At 39.9% G+C, this 21,710-nt stretch overlaps 1 non-coding gene across 1 annotated transcript; it reads right to left on the bottom strand.

Annotated features, from left to right (window-relative positions):
* Positions 1 to 803: 803 nt before the first annotated feature.
* Positions 804 to 911, bottom strand: LOC113906087. The gene has a single exon (XR_003514777.1). It is a non-coding gene; the product is annotated as a U6 spliceosomal RNA (small nuclear RNA).
* Between the last annotated feature and the right edge of the window lie 20,799 nt (positions 912 to 21,710).

Here is a 21,710-nt window from a genome sequence, read left to right as displayed (position 1 = left end):
TGAACATTGGGGTACACGTGTCTCTTTCCCTTCTGGTTTCCTCAGTGTGTATGCCCAGCAGTGGGATTGCTGGATCATAAGGCAGTTCTATTTCCAGTTTTTTAAGGAATCTCCACACTGTTCTCCATAGTGGCTGTACTAGTTTGCATTCCCACCAACAGTGTAAGAGGGTTCCCTTTCCTCCACACCCTCTCCAACATTTATTATTTGTAGACTTTTGGATCGCAGCCATTCTGACTGGTGTGAAATGGTACCTCATAGTGGTTTTGATTTGCATTTCTCTGATAATGAGTGATGTTGAGCATCTTTTCATGTGTTTGTTAGCCATCTGTATGTCTTCTTTGGAGAAATGTCTATTTAGTTCTTTGGCTCATTTTTTGATTGGGTCATTTATTTTTCTGGAGTTGAGCTGGAGGAGTTGCTTGTATATTTTTGAGATTAGTTGTTTGTCAGCTGCTTCATTTGCTATTATTTTCTCCCATTCTGAAGGCTGTCTTTTCACCTTGATGATAGTTTCCTTTGATGTGCAGAAGCTTTTAAGGTTAATTAGGTCCCATTTGTTTATTTTTGCTTTTATTTCCGATATTCTGGGAGGTGGGTCATAGAGGATCCTGCTGTGATGTATGTCAGAGAGTGTTTTGCCTATGTTCTCCTCTAGGAGTTTTATAGTTTCTGGTCTTATGTTTAGATCTTTAATCCATTTTGAGTTTATTTTTGTGTATGGTGTTAGAAAGTGTTCTAGTTTCATTCTTTTACAAGCGGTTGACCGGTTTTCCCAGCACCACTTGTTAAAGAGATTGTCTAAAAATATGGAACGCTTCACGAATTTGCATGTCATCCTTGCGCAGGGGCCATGCTAATCTTCTCTGTATCGTTCCAATTTTTAGTATATGTGCTGCCGAAGCGAGCACAGGATTACATTTAATATCTGTAAAGCATTTAGTATACCAGCACAGAGAAAGAACTCAATAAATAGTTACCATTTGGAGGGAAAGATAAAAAAGTGTTTATGTAGAGATGTTGCTCTCTTCCCCATGGGATAACATCCTTTTGGTACTGATAGAAAAGTTAACATTTTACGAGCTACTAACCCATTTTACTTATAAACTCATCAATTGGACAGTGAAATTATTCATATTGCAAAACAATTCATCCATTGCAAAGGGGTCACAGACTTCCTTTTCGTACCATCTTCTTAAGTGTTTGTTTATTTATTTTATTTATTTTTTCCCCACACGGAATGTGGGATCTTAGTTCCCCAATAAGGGGTTGAACCCATGCTCTTTCAGTGGAAGCATGGAGTCTTTAACCACTTGACTGCCAGAGAAGTCCCTTTAAGTTTTTGTTTAGAGGTCATTAAACTCCATTAAGTTCTTAACAGAACGCAAACCAAAAGCTCAAGTATAACAAACCATTATTGATTAAATATCAATCACAAATGAAGATAAAGCAAGTTTGAAATTATAATGAAAAAAGAGCATCTAAGTGTATAGCTTTCTAATTTTTCACTTTACTGTAGAGAGAATTAAAATATTGGACAGCCCTGTTCAATACCAATATTTATGCTTTGGTAGCAATGAACAGGGAAAAGCCATGCTAATTTCAAGATAGAACTTCACTACAGAGGAAGGACTCTGTTGTTCTTACAAACACCTGAGAAGTACCAATACTCAACATTCAAAGAAACAAACTACAGAGACATTGACAGTCAGTTCTATATATTAATTTTACTATACATGTAATTTTCATTTGCTTATATATAATTTCAGTGTCTGCCTGGTATCTTCCAATATTATAAAATCTTTGAGGACACACATTTTACCTTCAGTTTGACCTACAAAGCCTAGCCCAACATTTCACTATAGTGGTGTTCAATAAAACATATTGAAATAATAAATGCAAAATATTGGTATATTAATTGGATTGTGTTGCCAGATAAAACACTTGATACCAGACTAAATTAGAATTTAAAATTCTATATTCAAATTTAACTGGGCATCCTTATTTTCATTTGCTAATCTTGCAACTCTATGAGTAACCTTTAGTAAGAAATCAAATCTTGCATTCTGACGGATTGGCTAAGGGTTTTTTTCTGCCTTAATCTGAAAGCCTTAGAACCAAGCAATCTCACATGCTCAACAGAGAGACTGAAATAGAAAACATGTACTATAATGGTCAGATTTTATAGAAGATAGATTAAAATACTATAATTCTTATTTGCAGAAAAATTGGGAAGGAGATAATTATTATGCCTTTTTATATTCCTGAGAAGACATATGCTCTGCAGGTACAAAAATCATATTTAGACACACTTGTCTTTCAGGTCTGTTTATTTTTAAACGCAGTTCTGATAGAAGATGGGCTGAAGGGTGGGAAGGTTTGTGGAAAGGTTTGAAAGAGACAGTATTATAGTTGGCAATTTCTTCCCTTTTTAAATTAATTGCTTAGTGAATGCAACATTTATTTAGGACAGTTTTTAAAATTTTTTATAAGTAAAAACTTCCATATTTTTTTAAAGCACAAAATAATATGGACAGATGGAATTGGAACCTCTGACTTTGGGGTGGTCATGTTTTCAAGTATTACCTCAAGGATCAAGGAGACTGGGTCTATACAGTGAACTGGGTCTATACAGTGAAGAAGCTTGACCCTATGAGATAACAGACTTGCTCAGCCCATTCTGGTCTGTTAACCCCAGACCACAAATACTCTTGACGCCCAACTACCATCAGGGAATGCCTCAAGGTACTCATGACTCAGTATCCATTCACCCATTCTCTGAGGATCTCTTAAAATTTACCTGCTGTCACCAAGTATACCAGCTCCAAGTAAATATAATATGCCTAGCCGCTGTTAATGGAGAAGGCAATGGCACCCCACTCCAGTACTCTTGCCTGGAAAATCCCACGGACAGAGGGCCTGGTGGGCTGTAGTCTATGGGGTCGCTAAGAGTCAGACATGACTGAGCGACTTCATTTTCACTTTCTGCTATCTGCTAGCTTTCAAGAGACTTTCTGAAACCAAGCTCTTCAATCTGTGAGCCCTGAAGCCTTCCTACAACTCTTGCTGTTCAGAATCTGGTCTCATTATTGCCTTTGATCATGCTTGTTGTAAGGCAAGGTAGCATCCCCATACTTTGAATCACTGCCAGAGTATTAAAATGATTTGAAGAAAAAAGAACATAATATGACCCCACCAACCTTACCACCTACTTCAATTAGGACAGGGTCTAAGATCCCTCCTATTCCGGTGATTTCTAATTGATCTCTATTCCAAACCTTATAGTCTCAAGGGAAAATAATGCTACTAAGACGTCCAGAAACGACCGTGATGGGGAAGCACTGGCACTAGAGATACACCACATTTCTTCTTGACTTATATACATGCTCTAGCAAGGAGTAGCCTTGTTCAAGCCCTAATAGAGAGCACCATATAAATTTCAGAGAAAGAGAAATTCATAATAGTTACAAATTAATGAACAAAATAGGAATAAAGACCCTAACAGACCTAAAGTTCTCTATAGGTACTTGTTGAATAAAATGATTTTAAACTTCAGACATATGTGCTCAATTTTAAAGGCAATTTTGAAAGGCATTTCTATTCATGTACACTGGTAAAAAAATTTAAGTGAAATTGACATTTTGGCTCTTGGCCTCAACAGGGAGCCCCCACAAGTAACTCAACCAGTAAAGATTTAGATTTCTAAATTCCTAGTATACAAGGCCATGAATTAAAGGGTCATTCTATAAATTTTATGTCCTGAAGTAAGCCAGGTTCTTGCTTGTTTCTTTCTCAAAGAGATCAATTTTTATTTGTTTGTTTAATACCAACTCCAAAAAATGACTCAATCAAAGTTGTCTACTGTCACAATAATTTGAACTATATATGCAATCTTCTCTGTTTATTCTAGGAGCAAAGTTATTCTGAAGGTTCTACTCTATTATACTGTTTTATTATTGAAGGTAAAATTCCCCTCAATAATTTTTAAGCATTTAAAAAAATTGATGGTTTTGAATGGAACTCTGGATTTTAGTCCCAACTGTCATTAATTGATGGCAACATTGAGCCCTCAGGCTTTTCCCCATGTAGTCTTCAATTTCTTCATATCTAAAATGAGATGGGCCATGTGACCTTAGATTTGGCAATGATTTCTTAAGTATGATACCAAAAGCACAGGCAACAACAAAATAGATAAATTGGACTTTACTAAAATTAAAAACTTTTGTGTACCAACAAATGTATCAAGAGAGGGGAAAGACAGTTCACAGAATGGGAGAAAATATGTGCTAATCCTATAGCTGATAAGGAGTAATATTCAGAATATATAAAGAACTCCAACAACTCAACAGCTCAAAAATAATGGGCAAAGGACTTGAATAGAAATTTGTCCAGAGAAGACACACAAATGACCAGTAAGCATATGAAAAGATGCTCAATGTCATTTGTCATTAGGGAAATGCAAACCAAAATTACAGTGAACTACCATTTCACACCTACAAGATGACTATAAAAAGTAAAAACAAAAATTGGAAAATAACAAGTGTTGGTGAGGATGTGGAGAAATTAGAATCCTTATCCATTGTTGATGAGAATGTAAAATGGTACAGTTGCTGTGGAAAACAGTAGGACAGCTCCTCAAAAGGTTAACACATAGAATTACCATACGAACCAGCAATCGCACACCGAAGTACATACTCAAAATAATTGAAAACATGTAATCAAACAAAAAATGCATATGGGAGTGTTCATAGCAACATTATTCACAATAGCCAAAAGGTAGAAACAACTGAAGCGTCCATCAGCTAGCTAATAAATGGATAAACAAATGGTGGTATAACCAATGGAGGGCTCCCCTGGCCGCTCAATGGTAAAGAATCTGCCTGCCAATGCAGGAGCCATAGGTTCAGTCTCTGGGTCAGGAAGATTCCCTGGAGAAGGAAACGGCAACCTACTCCAGTATTCTTGCCTGGGAAATCCCGTGGACAGAGGAGCCTGGTGGGCTACAGTCCACCACTACAAAAGAGTGGAACACAACTTAATGACTCAATAACAACAACAAATAACCAATGTAAGGTTATTATTTCATTATATGGAATGAAGTACTCATACATGCTACACTATGGGTGAAAATATGCTGAGGAAATAAGTCAGACCTGAAAGGACATACATTGCATGATTCCACTTATGTGAAATATCTAGTACAAGCAAATTCAAAGAGACTATCAGGGACTAGTTCAGTTGGGGCTGAGGGAGTGGGGAGTAATTGCCTAATGGGTAGAGTTTCTGCTTGAGGTGATAAAAAGTTTTTGGAAACAATGGTGATAGTCGCACTATACTGTGAATGTAACTACTACTACTTGCTGCTGCTGCTGCTAAGTCGTGTCCGTCGTGTCCGACTCTGCGCGACCCCACAGACGGCAGCCCACCAGGCTCCCCCGTCCCTGGGATTCTCCAGGCAAGAACACTGGAGTGGGTTGCCATTTCCTTCTCCAAAGCATGAAAGGGAAAAGTGAAAGAGAAGTCGCTCAGTCCTGTCTGACTCTTAGCGACCCCTTGGACTGTAGCCCACCAGACTCCTCTGTCCATGGGACTCTCCAGGCAAGAGTGGGTTGCCCACTGGAGTGGGTTGCCATTGTCTTCTCCCTAATACTACTCTCCATAATACTACTTAAAAATGGTTAAAAAGAATTTGCAACACCATGGCTGGAGCTGGAGGGTATTATGTTACGTGAATAAATCACAGACAAATCCTGTATGTTCTCACTTATACGTGGAATCTAAAAAATAAACAAATGAATATAACAGAAATATATATACATAAAAAAAAAAATATATATATATAACAAAACAGAAACACTCACAGATATGGAGAACAAACTAGTGGTTACCACTGTGAAGCAGGGTAGGGAATGGGCAAGATAGGTTAAGGGGATTAAGATGCATGAAGGAGTAGGTATAAAATAAATGATACAAATATGTAATGTACAGTTGATATAACTTTAAATGGAGTAAAAGCTATAAAAATATAGAATTAGTATGTTATAAACCTGAAACCAATGTAACATTGTAAATCAACTATACTAAAATTAGAAAATAAAAATGAAAAAAAGAAAAGTTAAAATGGAAGTGTTTGTTACATACATTTCAACACACACACACACACACACACACACACACACACCACCAACAAAAGAACCGGGCCTAGGATTTGATGATCTGGAGTAGGGTGGCTCTAAATTCCCAAACAGTTCACATTTATGACTGTTGTGTCAATGCTAATTATTAAGTATCCCCTTAGGCTTTCAAAGCTGTCGCAGTTCGAACAACAAACTCTTCGGTCACCCTGTCTCTAATGATCTAAGGTTGTGAGACCCTAACCACGGGGGCATTAGGACCTTGGAAAGGTTTTGCGATGACATCACCTCTGGAAAACTAAAAGTCCCACTGGACTCCCGGGAACTGGAGGCAGAGCAGGGGACCTCTGCACATTACACGAACGCCCCGCTACCAACTGGGCAAACTACCCTTTCTTCTGGGTCCTGATAACCCGAGACCATAGAGAAACACACGGAGGGGGTAAAAGCCAAAGAGCGAACCACACCCGCTTCCACGTCCCGCCACACTCAGTATGGCTACTCCTGTCGGAAGTGGGGGAGGGACGCACCACCTTTCGTAGGCCCAGGGGGGCGGGCTCTAGGAGCCAAATAAATTTCAATGGACCAATGGGGAGAAGCAAAGGGCGGGAGCTCGCCAAGGGCGTGGGCCTGAAGGGCTTCCGGGACCACTCGGGCGAGGCCAGCGCCGCTGGCGTTTTGCGGCTGCCACGTTATTCCCAGGCTTTGCCGCTGGATTTTGCCCGGTAGGGTGCCACCGTCAGCGCTTCCGGCTTGGACTCAAACTTAGCTGATCAGTCCCCACCCTATCCAGTGCTTGTCCCTCCCCTTCAAAGCCAGCCCTTGTCCTTGCCCGGCTGGCCCCTCCTTCGCCTTTGAGGTGACTCATCTCTATATCCCGACAATACAGTGGCTGCGCCAGGTGTGGCCTAACATATTTGAACTTAAAAGGTTTTTTCCGATTGTGAAAACATATACGTAATTTAGAAAACTGGGAACATGGGAAAAGAATAATGAAAAGAAAAATCCACCGACCAGAAATAATCATGACTGATTTTTGTCGTTCTTCCTTTTATTTTCTTCTGTGTACCCAATCGGGGCAATGCAGTATAAAGTTATGTATCGTTTGTTACAAAGTAAATATTTCTTTTACTATTTTAATTGAATACATAGTATCAAGTACTCTGTGGATGAATGTGCCATAATTTTTGTATTCCACAAATAGGCTTTTAACTGTTTATTTGGCTGCCTTAGGTCTTAGTTGTGGCTTAGTTGCCAGGTTGAATGGCAAGGAAGGCAGGCCCTAACCCTGTCCTAACCTGCTTCCCTTGGATTGGAAGGCAGATTCTTAACCATTGGACCACAATAAACACCTGAGACTTTAAGTTAAAAGCAGATTGGAGGTGGGGCAGGTAGAGAAGGAGAGACAGCTAAGAACTGGCTAGTCCACAAATTGATTTTCCTTTGGAAAGTTTTTCCATAAGAATTACAAAATTGTAGAGCCTTCAGAGACTTTACAGTCTTAGGATTCTAGAGTGTTACAATCTTGAGAAACTCAGAATCATAGTATCTTGGGGTGTAAGGATCTTTGAAGAAACAAATCCAAACTTCACCAAATCAGAGTCTTCTCGAAAGTTGGGTCCTTTATATTTAAAATGTCACCTCTGGATTTCCTTGCTGGGTCAGTGATTTGGACTCAGAGCTTCCACTGCAGGGGCCTCTGGTTGGATCCCTGGTCTGTTGTGCATGCCTTAAGATAGGGCCAAAATACCAGCCCTCCCCCACCCCCCCCCCCGCCCCCCGCCTCAAAAAAAAAAAAAGACACCTCTTACTAGATACACTCAGTGTTTCTCCTGTGTTAAAATGGCTCTAACAACTCTTCACAGCCTGGTCAAGAATTGTCAGGTGGTATAGCCCCAACTTCTTCCTACCTATAAGCTTTTCTAGGTATCTGTCTCACACTGCAGTTTCTAATTAGGCAGATAAGCAGGATAGGAAGGGGGAGTTTTTCATGATTTTATTCACTTATTTATTTGATAGGCGAGTAACAAGTTTTGATCCCTTCCATGGGACCTTCCATAGGAGTAGAGAGACTGACTGCTCAGGGATCCTGTAGTAAAGATAAACTGGCCTGAATGTGAGTCTCCAAGTAACAATTATCAAATGATATAGTGACAGTGGCATGGTGGTAAAGAATCCACCTACCAATGCAGGAAAGGAAAGAGATCCAGATTGGGAATTCCGGGTTGGGAATTCCCTGGGTTGGGAATATCCTTTGGAGTAAGAAATGGCAACCTACTCCATTATTCTTGCCTGGAAAATGCCATGGACAGAGGAGCCTGGTGGGCCACAGTCCAAGGGGTCATTGTAAAGAGTCAGAACAGCTGAATGACTGAGCACACACATAATGTTGAGTAGTGGAGGTTCGATGAAAAGATCATTGGGCTAAGAGATTAAAACCTGAGTCCACTTTTCTAGCTGTGTAATATTGAGCAAGTCACTGCAATTCTCTGAGTCTTATTTTAAAAAAAGTATTTATTTAATTGGCTGTACCAGATCTTAGTTGTGGCACGCAGGATCTTTGATCTACGTTGAGGCATGTAGGATCTAGTTCCCTGAACAAGGACTGAACTTGGGCCTCCTGCATTGGGAGCAGGGAGTCTTAGCCACTGGATCACAAGGGAAGTCCCCTCTTTGAGCCTTAATTTCCTCATCTTGTGATGAAGATGTAAGTCTTCCTTATTAATTGTGTATAAGGAAGATTATATATAGAAGAAGAATTGAGAGAATGTCTGTGAAAAAGAAGGCATTGTATTATTATTATTAGATGGCATAAACACTTTTTTAAAGAAAGTTTTGAAACTTTTAAAGAATCATAATCCAGAAAAATTGGAGGAGGAGATGTGGCAAAAGTAAGGTGGCATAGTAACTCCCCTAGGCCCATATGGCTGTGCATGTAGGGGAGTCCTTCCTGAGGTCAGTGCCCACTTCCTATGTCATGACAGCATTATCAGCAAGGGGTGACTTCTGTTTTACTTTGAAGAATTTGCTTCCTTGACTTGGAAGGGACAGAGTTACTTAAAGTGATTTAGGGTAGAGGTTTGTTGAGCATTTCATGGTAAGGATTCACATGGTGGAGAACCCTGAAATGCTGAGCAGTTAGTTCAGTTTCAGGGAGAGTTGGAATGCAGGAAGAAAGAGTGGTTCTGGATTCAAGAAGGGGCTGCTGCTGCTAAGTCGTGTCAGTGTGTCTGACTCTGTGCGACCCCATAGACGGCAGCCCACCAGGCTCCCCCGTCCCTGGGATTCTCCAGGCAAGAAGACTGGAGTGGGTTGCCATTTCCTTCTCCAATGCATGAAAGTGAAAAGTGAAAGTGAAGTCGCTCAGTCATGTCCGAGAAGGGTCTAGGGACCACGATAGAGTTGGAAGGTCTGGCTTCCTCTTAGCCAAACTTGAAGAATAATCTGTCCATTTGGGTTTAGTTTGCTCATCTATGAAATGGAAAAAACAACAAATTGCCTTTGTATGGCAGAATAGTGGAATCCAAGACCTTTAGAGATGAAAGGGCCTTAGGAATTGTATGTAAATGAGGGCCTGGGTTCAATCCCTGAGTTGGGAAGATCCCTTAGAGAAGGGAGAGGCTACTCACTCCAGTATTCTGTCCTGGAGAATTCCATGGACTGTGTAGTCCATGGGGTTGCAAAGAGTTGGACACGACTGAGTGACTTTCACTTCACTACATAATAGATTAAAAGAGAGTTGTCCTAGTTGAAGAAGAAGGCAAGAGTTTTGGACAGTAGCCACTTGGCCTTTCCCTTTATCTTACAGCTCCTAGTGTTTCACCCTTATTGTATAGTTTTGAATATTGAGGTCTAGAGAACAGTCACTTCCTCTGGGTCATATAATGGTAGTGCTGGGGCTTGAAATCAGATTTTTTGAAGCTCAGTGTGGTTTTCTATCCCTGACTATAAGCTGCTTCCTAAAACATGAGAAGAGTATGTATAAAAGGCTGAACTTGGCAGAAATAAGAGTATTAAGACTCCAAAGGATAAATAGGTAGCCAGCAATTCACAAAGGAAATAAAATTGCATAACCAAGCATAGGGAAATGTTCAGTCATACTATCAATAGAAAATGAAAACTATGCAATTTATAAACTATCAAATTTGTGAGGATTTTTTATATGAAATCTTTTACTTAACGAGCTTTGAAAAAATTTTCAGATATATTAATATTCAGTGCTTCACGAAATGTGGTAAAAAGACGAAATACAAAAAAATAAAGTGATAGCAATTTGACAAAATATACCAAAAGCTTCAAAATGAATCTATCTAGAAGTAATTCTGCTTCTCATGATAACTATCATAAGGAAGTAACTTTTTTAACGTAAGAAAAAAATCTATATATTTATTTGGCTATGTGGGGTCTTAGTTGTGGCACACCAGATCTTTGATTTTCTTAGCAGCATGCGGGATTTTTTTACTGCGGAATGCGAACTCTTGGTTGAAGCGTGTGGGATCTAGTTCCCTGACCAGGGATCCAACCTGGGCCCCCTGCGTTGAGAGCTCAGAGTCTTAGCCATTGGAACACCAGGGGAAGTCTCAAGGAAGTAATTTTAACATGAAAATTTAGTACAATCTGTAATACTGAAAGTAGACAATTTAGGATCCAATGATATATCTTTGTAATAGAATATTATGCAGCTACAATACGATATTTGCAATGAGTTTTTTAATAAACTAGAGTATAGTTTATGTTATACTGGAAATAAAACTACTTCTAAAACTGGATGCAGACTATGTCAAAATTATTTTCAAAATACATGGATAAATAAGAAATATAATGAAATGTTAACATACTGGCTGTCTTTGGCTAGTAATGATTTCCTTTATTTGCTTTCAATTTTCTATCCAAATGTTTTGCAGTAAGTATGTCCTCCCCACCCTTTTAAAAAAAGGCTTTCAGGGACCCAAGTAAGAATAGCATATCATTAGAACTATTTATGTTTTGATTAGGCTTCCCTGGTGGCTCAGATCGTAAAGAATCCGCCTGCAATGTGGGATATCTGGGTTTGATCCCTAGGTTGGGAAGATCCCTTGGAGGAGGGCATAGCAACATCACTCCAGTATTCTTGTCTGGAGAATCCCCATGGACAAAGAGCCTGGCAGGCTACAGTCCATGGGCTTGCAAAGAATCGGACATGACTGAGAGACTAAGCACACACACACGTTTTGATTAGAAAGCCTGGGGCCAAAGATGTTAGTATTCTTCTGCAGGCCCAGTGTTTGTCCACAGATATTTTCTGGTGCCTTCATATGTACATGCAATAAAGATGCTGAGAGAAACACAATGCTGAATCAGACAGGGATTCTCATCAAAGAGCATTATCTAGTCGTCAAACACATCTGTAAGCAACTATAATACAAATGGTGAAGTCCAAAAGGGAGGTATAGGAAAAGAGGTAGATCAGAATTTCAGTGCAACAGAAGCAATGAGTATGTAAATAGGAGTGGTTGGAACGGCAAATTGGCAATAGATCGTGAGAGTTATGAATTCCAAGGAAAAGAGTGTGCTGTTAAACTGGAGGGCTACAAGTGGCAATTGAAGTTTGAGGGTTTTTTTTTTTTTTCCTGGCTGTGTTGCAAGGCATGTAGAATCTTTAGTTCCCCAACCAGACTCTTTAGTACCCCCTGAGTGGAACCATGGCACTGGACCGCCAGGGAATTCCCCTAATGTTGTTTTTAAAATTATGATTTACATGACATGTACTTCAGGAACACAGCTTTTGGAAATAAACCAGAATGGGGATGAGACTGAAGGCTGTAAGAAGCCAGCACAATAGTTCAGATGAGAGACAGTACAAGTGGGTCTTGGAAGGTAAATGTGGAGGTAAAGATGAGGAGGGATTCAAATAAAGTCAGGGACAAGATGATTGGAGATGAAGGTTAGAAGCTCCTATCTCAGTAGGTCAAGGAAGTATTATTATTTTCTGAGGAATTTATTTAAAAATGAGCCTTCACATCATGATTTTATAAAATCTGCACTTGTGTCTCTGATCCCAAGTTGCTGGGGAGGAGAATTACACTTGAAACTGTGAGCAGTTTGCTAGAGTGAAATTACAGTTTTTCTATTTTTCAGTACACATGTGATATCTGGGGCTTGGGCAGCAGCAGTACAAAGGATTCTTCCTAGTCCATGAGAAGAGTTTTTCAATATTTAAAGTTTTTAACATGATGAATGTGCTTCTTGCTTGTAAATATTAAATATTATTATAGTATTTACTATAGGAAATTGCTACTTCATTACCAACCTTTTGTTTACTTGTGACCATGGAATGATAGAAAATTAAGGGTAATTAGCATTTGTCTATATTAATCACCTATATGTACAATTTCAGTGAACAAAGTGCAGTTTTGTAGTGTTTTTCTTTCAACCTATGTTATTTTTTGTTTCAATTCTGTTTATTCAAGTGTAATTTTATGTCTGTTTAAAATATTTGAAAGTGAAAAAAAAGAGTTTTCTTATATGGAGTAATGGTATGGACTAAAGAAGTGGTTTTGTGCAGCTCAACCTTAAAGGGATGGGAGGAAGCGGGAAAAGATGGCCTCTCAGGTATCTAGAGGAGCTGTGTGCGGCAGGAACTCTCCCAGTATCCCTGGGCTGGAGGCGGGGTTGGACCAACCTGCACACAGGATCCAGGCTTCAAGAGAGATTCTCAACTGAGTTACACATCTAGCTGCTTGGTGAGAGGTTCTTTGCACCCTCTCTCTCCTTTTTTGTGGTCTTCTAAGATCCTACTACCACCAGAGCTTTCCTCTTGCAACCTGTTTCATCATCCTTTCTCCCTCTCTTCAGGATTAGGTAATTCACATTCACTCGGCCCAGCCCAGCCCTACACAAGCAGAAAACTCCAGGTAAAGTATAGGCAGGAGAGTCAGCTCCATTTCTTTCTGGCTTTTTTTAGGTAGCCAGTTCTCTTCCACTTCTGGCCTTTTATTTTTTTTTTTCCCCTTTCGATTTTCTTTGTACCAAAATCATACCAAAAAATAGAAGCAGAAGAGTCCTACTGAAGCTAAAATAGTTTCAGTTGGAGGAAGCTTAAATGCATATCTTTTCACGTAAGTCAAAAATTAGAGTTATTTGACATTTTTGAGAAACTTTTTATAATAGGTCCATAGAATTATTATTTTAAAGGAAGTTTAACCTGAGATCAAACATCTTCTTCTAAAGGGCCTCCTTTTATCCTCTCTTATTCCCTAAAGCTTTCTCTGATGTGGTTGTGCTGAGGGATGGAGAAGTATTTTTAAAAGCTTCTAAAGACAGCTGGCCTATAAAAATAAAGCCAGAAAGGCAAAAGTTTCTCCATGCTTTGTGTGTGTGTGTGTGTGTGTGTGGTGCAAGATCTGGAGAAAAATATAAATCCATAAGAACCGTTGAGGAAGCTTTAAATACTCACTCATTCATTATTTCATTCAACGTTTTAGGAGCTTCATTATGTTCTATGGACTGTGTCAAATGCTGGGGATATACACAAAAATAAAGAATATTCCTTTATGGATATGCTACACAGGACTAAGTATAATATTTTTTTTATTTTTTAAATTTATTTATTTTAATTGGAGGCTAATTACTTTACAATATTGTATTGGTTTTGCCATACATCAGCATGAATCCACCACGGGTGTACACATGTTCTATAATATTAAGTTGACAAAGACTAGGAGACATCTGTCTTGAGGGGGAGGAGAAATTTACAAAGCTGAAGCAGAAGTTGGCCTTTCAGTGCATTTAGCCTCCATTCTTATTTGGGAAGATCATTATTAGTTCCTCAGTTAAGTTGCTTCTAGCCAAATTAATTTGTCGTGTAAATGCCAAGTCACCAAGTGTTGGTTTGAGATTTGGGATTGGCAGTGAGAAGATCTCAGAGCTTCTAGTTTGCTTTTGCTCTTGTTGACCATAAAAGGGAGTTTCAGAGCAAAAAAAAAAATCTATTGTCATTATCCTGTTTTTGTCACTTGCTTTTGCTGCTATTGTTCAGTTCCTTAGTCATGTTAGACTCTGTGTGACCCCATTGAGTGTAGCGTGCCAGGCTTCCTGTCCTTCACTATTTCCTGGAGTCTGCTCAAGTTCATGTCCATCTCATCCTCTGCCACTTCTTCTCCTTTTGCCTTCTATCTTTCCCATCATCAGGTTCTTTTCCAAACAGCTGGCTCTTCAAATCAGGTGGCCAAAGTATTGGAGTCTCAGCTTCAGCATCAGTCCTTCCAATGAATATTCAGGGTTGATTTCCTTTAGGATTGACTGGTTTGATCTTCCTGTCCAAGAGACTCTCAACACTCTTCTCCAGCCCCACAGTTTGAAAACATTGGCGCTTGGCCTTCTTTCTGGTCCGCCTCTCACATTTATAGATGATTACTGGAAAAACCATAGCTTTGACTACATGGACCTTTGTTGGCAAAGTGATGTCTCTGCTTTTTAATATGTTGTCTAGGTTTGTCATGGCTTTTCTTCCAAGGAACAAGCATCTTTTAATTTTATGGCTTCAGTCACCATCCGGAGTGATTTTGGAGCCCCCCAAAATAAAATCTGTCACTGCTTCCACTTTTTCCCCCATCAATTTGCCATGAAGTGATGGGACCAGATGCCATTTTCTTAGTTTTAGGCTAAAACTAATGTTTTGTTTGAATGTTGAGTTTTAAGCCAGCTTTCACTCTCCTCTTTCACCCTCATGAAGAGGCTCTTTAGTTCTTCTTCACTTTCTGCCATTAGAGTGGTATCATCTCCATTTCTACGGTTGTTGATACTTCTCCTGGCAACCTTGTCATGTACAAACTGTTTAAGCTTAGGCAAGCTACCTATCTGCTTCCCTTCAGTTTTGTCATGTACAAAGTGAGAAAACATACTTATCATCCTATCTGAGATAAAACTACATAATGTTCACGTAGATGGGTTGGAAAGTACAAACCAATAAACAAAATAATATCTGTGTTAATCTTTGAGGTGGAAAAAAATACTCCTTTAAAAATGCTTACAATCTAGTGGGAGAGATATACAAGTGAATAAATAGTTACAATACCCTTGTGTTGAGGGCATGAAAAATAGGCTGGACAAGTATAGTAGAGTATAATTCATTTCATTTCTGTGAAATGAATGCAAGAAGCTAAATAGGAAAGGTAACATTCAACTTCTGTCTTGAAAGATGAGTAGATATTTTCCAGGAGGATGAGTAAAGAAAGGTCATTTTAGCAGGGGAAATTGCAGATACAAAGGCAGGTTGGTGTGAGAGAGTATATCATGATTGAGGAATTGTAGGAATTTATTGACTGGGGAGTAATATTTGTGTTGAAAGGAGTGAGAAATGAGGCTAGATAGATAGGCAAGTTCTAGAGAGTGAAGGACTTGGTATGTTATATTCTTATACTCTGGAGTTCAGACCTGATCTGGATCCAACAACACAAGAGAAGACTCTACACATGGACATCACCAGATGGTCAATACCAAATTCAGATTGATTATATTCTTTGCAGCCAAAGATGGGAAAGCATCATGTAGTCAGCAAAGACAAAACCAGGAGCAGACTGTGGCTCATCATGAACTCCTTATTGCCAAATTCAGACTTATATTGAAGAAAGTAGGGAAAACCACTAGACCATTCAGGTATGACCTAAATCAAATCCCTTATGATTATACAGTGATAGTGACAAATAGATTCAAGGGATCAGATCTGATAAGAGTCCCTGAAGAACTATGGATGGAGGTTCCTGACATTGTGCAGGAGGCAGGGATCAAGACCACTGCCAAGCAAAAGAAATGCAAAAAGGCAAAATGGTTGTCTGAGGAGGCCTTACAAATAGCTGAGAAAAGAAGAGAAGCTAAAGGCAAAGGAGAAAAGGAAAGATAAACCCATTTGAAAGCTGAGTTCCAAAGAATAGCAAGGAGAGATAACAAACCCTTCTTCAGTGATCAATGCAAAGAAATAGAGGAAAACAATAGAATGGGAAAGACTAGAGATCTCTTCAAAAAAAATTAGAGATACCAAGGACACATTTCATGCAAAGATGGGCACAATAAATGGCAGTATGGACCTAACAAAAGCAGAAGATATTAAGAAGGGGTGGCAAGAATACACAGAAGAACTGTACAAAAAAATCTTCATGACCCAGACAACCAAGATGGTGTGATCACTCACCTAGAGCCAGACATCCCAGACTACGAAGTTAAGTGGGCCTTAGGAAGCATCACTACAAACAAAGCTAGTGGAGGTGATGGAATTCCAGTTGAGCTATTTCAAATCCTGAAAGATGATGCTGTGAAAGTGCTGCACTCAATATGCCAGCAAATTTGGAAAACTCAGCAGTGGCCACAGGACTGGAAAAGGTCAGTTTTAATTCCAATGCCAAAGAAAGGCAATGCCAAAGAAGGTTCAAATTACCGTACAATTGTACTCATTTCACGCGCTCACAAAGTAATGCTCAAAATTCTCCAAGCCAAGCTTCAACAGTATGTGAACTGTCAACTTCCGGATGTTCAAGCTGGATTTAGAAAAGGCAGAGGAACCAGAGATCAAATTGCCAACATCCGTTAGATCATCAAAAAAGCAAGAGAGTTCCAAAAAATATCAACTTCTGCTTTATTGGCTCTGCCAAAGACTTTGACTATGTGGATCACAGCAAACAGTAGAAAATTCTCCAAGAGATGGGAATACCAGACCACCTGACCTGCCTCCTGAAAAATCTGTATGCAGGTCAAGAAGCAACAGTTAGAACTGGACATGAAAAAACAGACTTGTTCCAAACTGGGAAAGGAGTAGTCAAGGCTGTATATTGTCATCCTGTCAGACACGACTGAAGCAACTTAGCAGAGTACATCATGTGAAATACTGGGCTGGAGGAAGCACCAGCAGGAATCAAGATTGTCAGGAGAAATATCAATAACCTCAGATATGCAGATGACACCACCCTTATGGCAGAAAGTGAAGAAGAACTAAAGAGCCTCTTGATGAAAGTGAAAATGGAGAGTGAAAAAGCTGGCTTAAAACTCAACATTCAGAAAATGAAGATCATGGCATCCAGTCCCATCACTTCGTGTCAAATAGATGGGGAAACAAAGGAAACAGTGAGAGACTTTATTTTTAGGGACTCCAAAATCACTGCAGATGGTGACTGCAGCCATGAAATTAAAAGACACTTGCTCCTTGGAAGAAAAGCTATGATCAACCTAGACAGCATATTAAAAAGCAGAGACATTACTTTGCCAACAAAGGTTGTTCTAGTCAAAGCTGTGGTTTTTCCAGTAGTCATGTAAGGATGTGAGAGTTGGACTATAAAGAAAGCTGACTGCTGAAGAATTGATGCTTTTGAACTGTGGTGTTGGAAAAGACTCTTGAGGGTCCCTTGGACTGCAAGAAGACCCAACCAGTCCATCTTAAAGGAAATCAGTCCTGTATATTCATTGGAAGGACTGATGCTGAAGCTGAAACTCCAATACTTTGGCTGCCTGATGCTAAGAACCTACTCATTTGAAAAGACTCTGATGCTGGGAAAGATTGAAGGTGGGAGGAGAAGAGGATGACAGAGGATGAGATGGTTGGATGGCATCACCTACTCAATGGACATGAATTTGAGCAAGACCCAGGAATTGGTGATGGACAGGAAGGCTTGGCGTGCTCCAGTCCATGTAGTCTCAGAGTCGAACAGGACCAAGTGACTGAACTGAACTGAGACCTGATCCTATAGACTACTCCAGGGAGCTACTAGCCATATGTTGCTTTTTACATTTTAATTAAAATTAAAATCCAATTCCTGCTGCTGCTGCTGCTAAGTCACTTCAGTTGTGTCCGACTCTGTGTGACCCCATAGACGGCAACCCACCAGGCTATCCTGTCCCTGGGATCCTCCAGGCAAGAACACTGGAGGGGGTTGCCATTTCCTTCTCCAATACATGAAAGTGAAAAGTGAAATCACTCAGTCGTGTCCGACTCTTAGCGACCCCATGGACTGCAGCCCACCAGGCTCCTCCATCCATGGGATTTTCCAGGTTGCACTAATCACATTTCAAGGGCTTAATTGCCACAAGTGGTTGGTAGTTACCATTTTGGACAGAGCAGATATAGTACATGAATATATTTGCAGGAAGTTCTGTTGGATAGCAGTGCTATAGGGAGTGTGTGGGAAGTATAAAATGTCCTTGGGCGGAGGAGGTGATATGGTCATATTTTGTTTAAAAACATCACTCTGATGGCAACACTGAGTGGTTTGGAGGAGAGAGAAAGGGGGATTTGTCAAATCATTTTAAAAGGGAAGCAATCACAGGACCTCCCCTGCTGAGACTGCCCTTTTGGAAACCTGCAGTTGCTGTTCTATGGAGTAGAAGGAGTCCAGGTGATGAAATCAGCCAGCTCATCACTTATAGTGTGATTTATGCTAACTAGGTAACTTCTTCATACCTCTGTTCCTCATCTATATAATGGGTATAATGATGCCCAGCTTCTCAGCATTATTGGGAGAATCAAATAAACATACCTAAAGAGATCTGACCTTATACAAACTAAGAACTTGAAGTGTTTTGTTTCCTATTTGAAAGCTCGCTTCTGGGGTTCCCTGGTGTTCCAGTGGTTAAGAATCCGCCTTGCAATGTAAGGAACACTGGTTTGATTCCTGGTCAGGGAAGATCCCACATGCTGCTGAGCAACTACCTACAATAGCCCTTTGTAACTCCTTAGAATTTCAGCATAGGAAGGACTGATAAAGCAGTAGGATAAGGTACCTTAGCAGGGTTTCTGACAATAAAGCAAACTCTGACTTACTGAAGACCCATTCATATTTACCAGTTTTTACATCTTTTACTTGCTAAGAACAAAAAGAATTATAACAAAAACAGAAGCAAAGTAATAATAACAACAATAAAAATGACTGCATATTGGTTATTTCACTTGATGTTGACTTTGTGACCATGCACTCCCTTCATGTACAGAGTTTATGTGTATATCTCTGTAAGTGGAGTTCCTTATTGCTTTATAATTGTCTGTTTACAACTTGGCCTCCCTACTAATCTCTATGTTGTTGTTGAGTTGCTAAGTCTTGCCCGACACCTTTGTGACCCCATAGACTGTAGCCTGCCAGCCTTCTCTGTCCATAGAATTTTCAAGGCAAGAATACTGGAGTGGGTTGCCATTTCCTTCTCCAGGGGATCTTCCTGATAGGAAGGAAGGTCCTTCCAAGGACTTCCAAGGACTGAAGCTGCCTCTCCTACTTTGGCAGGTGGGTTCTTTACCACTGAGTCACCAGGGAAGCTCACTAATCTCTACAAGCCACTTAAAAATTATAAAATATAATTTAATATATGTATACCTAGTGAATTGATTACTACAGTGAAACTAGTTAATATATCATCTCCTCACATAGCTTTTTTTGTGATGAGAGCACCTGAAATACTCCTAGCACATTTCCAGTATTCAATACAGTGTTAACAACTATAGTCATCATGCTGTACATCAGATCTCTAGATTTATTCATCCTACATAACTGGAAATTTGTACCCTTTGACTAACATCTCATTTCTCCTCTTCATCCCCACTACCCCAACCCCTGGTAACCACCATTCTATACTGTTTCTACGAATTTGATTGTTCTACATTCCACATAAGTGAGATCATGGAGTATTTGTCTTTCTGTGCCTGGCTTATTTCATTCAACATAATGTCCTTCAGTTTCATTCATATCATAAATGACAGGATTTCCTTCTTTTTAAATGCTGTTGTAATATTCCATTATACATATATTGTTTTTACTGTTTTCTATAATGGCCATAACAATTTACATTTCCACCAACAACGTGAAAGGCTTCCCTTTTCTCAACATCCTCACAAACACTTATTTTTTTATTTCTTTGATAATAGCCATTCACTCAGTTGTGAGGTATCTCCTTGTGGTTATAATTTGCATTTTGCTGATGATTAGTGATGTTGAGCCTCTTTTCATATACCTGTTGACCATTTGTACATCTTCTGAGAAATGTCTTTTCAGATCCTTTGTCAAATTTCAAACCAGGTTTATTGCTATCAAGTTGAGTTCCATATATATATATATATATATATATATATATATATATATATACTTTAGATATTAGCTCCTTATCAGATGTATTATTTGGAAACATTTTCTCCCATTCTGTAGGTTGTCTCTTCACTCTGTTGTTTTGTTTGCTGCACAGAAAACTTTTAGTCTGATGCAATCCTCTATCAGCCACTTAAGGACTGAAGCTGCCTCTCCTACTTTGGTAGGTGGGTTCTTTACCACTGAGCCACCAAGGAAGCTCACTAATCTCTACAAGAGGAGGATACTCAGTTGCATCCTACTCTTTGTGACACTGTGGACTGTAGTCTTTCAGGCTCCTCTGTCCGTGGAATTTTCCAGGCAAGAATACTGGAGTGGGTTGCCATTTCCTACTCTACAGCATCTTCCCCACCCAGGTGTCGAACCCGCGTCTCTTGCACCTCCTGTGTTAGCAGGCAGATTCTTTACCACTGCGCCCTCTGGGAAGCTCCCACTTGAGGGCAGGTACTGTATAATACTTATCTCTGTTTTTCCAATGTTCAAGCAATGGATTGGCACAAAGTCATACTAAGTAAATGGTTGATGTATGTAAATAAGTAAATGAATGTGTGCTGTGACATTATTATCTCGTGAGAAGGTGTCTGTCAGAGGGAAACACTTTGCATAAAGGAGACAGTTTGAAACTCAGTTCTGCCTCGGTTGGTTGGCCCTAGACAAGCCTTTTTAACCTCTTGCAAAATCCTTATATGTAAAATTCAGTGATAATATCTCACTAATAGGCTTGTTATAAGAAATAAATTGATGCTCTGAGTATAATGCGCTGCACACAGTGGTCACGCACTAAAAAATAGCTATTATCAATTATTATGAGGCAACTGAATGTCAGGAAGGCTCACTTAGGGTCATTCAGCTTTTAAATAGAGGTTGTAAGTCAGATTTCCATGTCCTGTGCTAGACCCTGGAATGAATTAATCAGGCAGGATTTCAGTCCCTGCTGCGGCTTAGTTGTTCAGTCGTGTCTGACTCTCCGCAGCCCCAAGAACTGTAGCCTGCCAGGCTCTTCTGTCCATGGGATTTTCTGGGCAAGAATAATAGAATGGGTTGCCATTCCCTTCTCCAGGGGATCTTCCCCACCCAGGTATAGAACCGCGTCTCTCGCGCCTTCTGCAATGACAGGCAGATTCTTTACCTCTAGTGTTACCTGTGAGAAATTCGCAATTAAACACGGGCAAGAGATATTAACAAATAATTAATATATAGTGAGTTAAGTGAAAGTCGATCAGTCGTGTCCGACTTTTTTGAGACCTCATGGACTATACAGTCCATGGAATTCTCCAGGCCAGAACCCTGGAGTGGGTAGCTGTTCCCTTCTCCAGGGGATCTTCCCAACCCACGGATCGAACCCAGGGGGATCGAACCCACGTCTCCCGCACTGCGGGCGTATTCTTTACCAGCTGAGCCACAAGAGAAGCCCAAGAAAACTGAAGTGGGTAGCCTTTCCCTTCTCCAGTGGATCTTTCCGACCCAGGAATCGAACCGGGTT

This window comes from Bos indicus x Bos taurus, chromosome 15 (assembly GCF_003369695.1).
Source record: "Bos indicus x Bos taurus breed Angus x Brahman F1 hybrid chromosome 15, Bos_hybrid_MaternalHap_v2.0, whole genome shotgun sequence".
NCBI classification, from domain to species: domain Eukaryota; kingdom Metazoa; phylum Chordata; class Mammalia; order Artiodactyla; family Bovidae; genus Bos; species Bos indicus x Bos taurus.
Note: the sequence above shows the minus strand (reverse complement) of the source record. Positions and strands in the feature narration are given on the sequence as shown.